A 1,254-nucleotide genomic window follows, 5' to 3' on the forward strand; every position below is an offset into this window, starting at 1 on the left:
TAATTCTCATTTTATCTCAGATTTACAAAACTGTATTTAATTTATCACGCTCGAAGAGTAGGGGCTAAGTTTCGTCCATATCTTTAACATACGAACTCTAATCTCGATGTTCTTTATACCCACACATTGATATTTACAACTACTACAACTTTCATTTAGACCCCGTCGGCTAATTCTCATTTTATCTCAGATTCACAACACTATATCGAATTCGCCGCGCTCGAAGAGTAGGGACTAAGTTTCGTCCATATCTTTTGCATACGAGCTCCGTTATAACTCGGATTTCCGGTGTCGTGTCGGTTTTGCCGTAAAACTTCGACGAGTCATAACTTCTTCGCTATAACTCGGATTTCAGCGTTCTTTATATGTATGAAACCCTTGTGACATATATTATAATTTGGTTATAATTATTTACTCTAAATAATCTTCTATCAAAAAGTCATTTTTGACGCTTATTGTCTCTAAATTGACTAGCCCGAATCTGCGCTCGTTACAATTATCACCCCCTTAGGATGATTACGTCCCAGAATCATCAACAAAATAGGGCTTGTATAATGACTCCATACGTTATCTTTTCATCCTAGATAATAACCGTAACTCCTATGTTCCTTCGAATGAGTATCTAACTCTTGGACTTCCTTACTGCTGGCGATGCTTAATCTTGCATCTACTCTCTATCTCGCGTTGGACCTTCAATCATAAGCTTCGAGTTACAAAATCAATTTTTATTGGAGACTCCTTCTTTTGAACAGACTTAACTTAAGAGAATTCCTTACTTCGATTATCATGACAGGCCGGTGGGTCATGTTCCAATGACCTCTCATCGTATGATGCAATGCTTAGACTCAGGTCTCTTAGAGTCAAATTCCGTAATGGAATATACCTTCCTTCATGTTCTAGTGCGATATAATCACGTTCTAGCATGTTGTGCTTGTAGCTACAATCTTCTTTACTTTAATAGTGATCGTGATACTTCTATTGATCGCTTCGATTATCTTTCACTTCAATCTTTTGGCTTAAGTCAGATGCTACAACGAACTTGGTTCTCCACGTAACGTACTCATCTTAGCCGGACTTGATTTGATATGACTACTACGGTCGGAATAACAATCATCTTCTTAGTCATTACCAAAGCGATGGTAACGACATACTTAAACAAAACGGAATCAATTACTAGCTTCTTGGTAACCTTGTGACTTTCCCTTATCCAAGTGTGAGTCATGTGCTTCCAGTAGTATAGACCTCTACTACCAA

The sequence above is a fragment of the Lactuca virosa genome, chromosome 8 (assembly GCF_052849685.1).
Source record: "Lactuca virosa cultivar CGN04683 chromosome 8, Lactuca_virosa_CGN04683_v6, whole genome shotgun sequence".
NCBI lineage: Eukaryota > Viridiplantae > Streptophyta > Magnoliopsida > Asterales > Asteraceae > Lactuca > Lactuca virosa.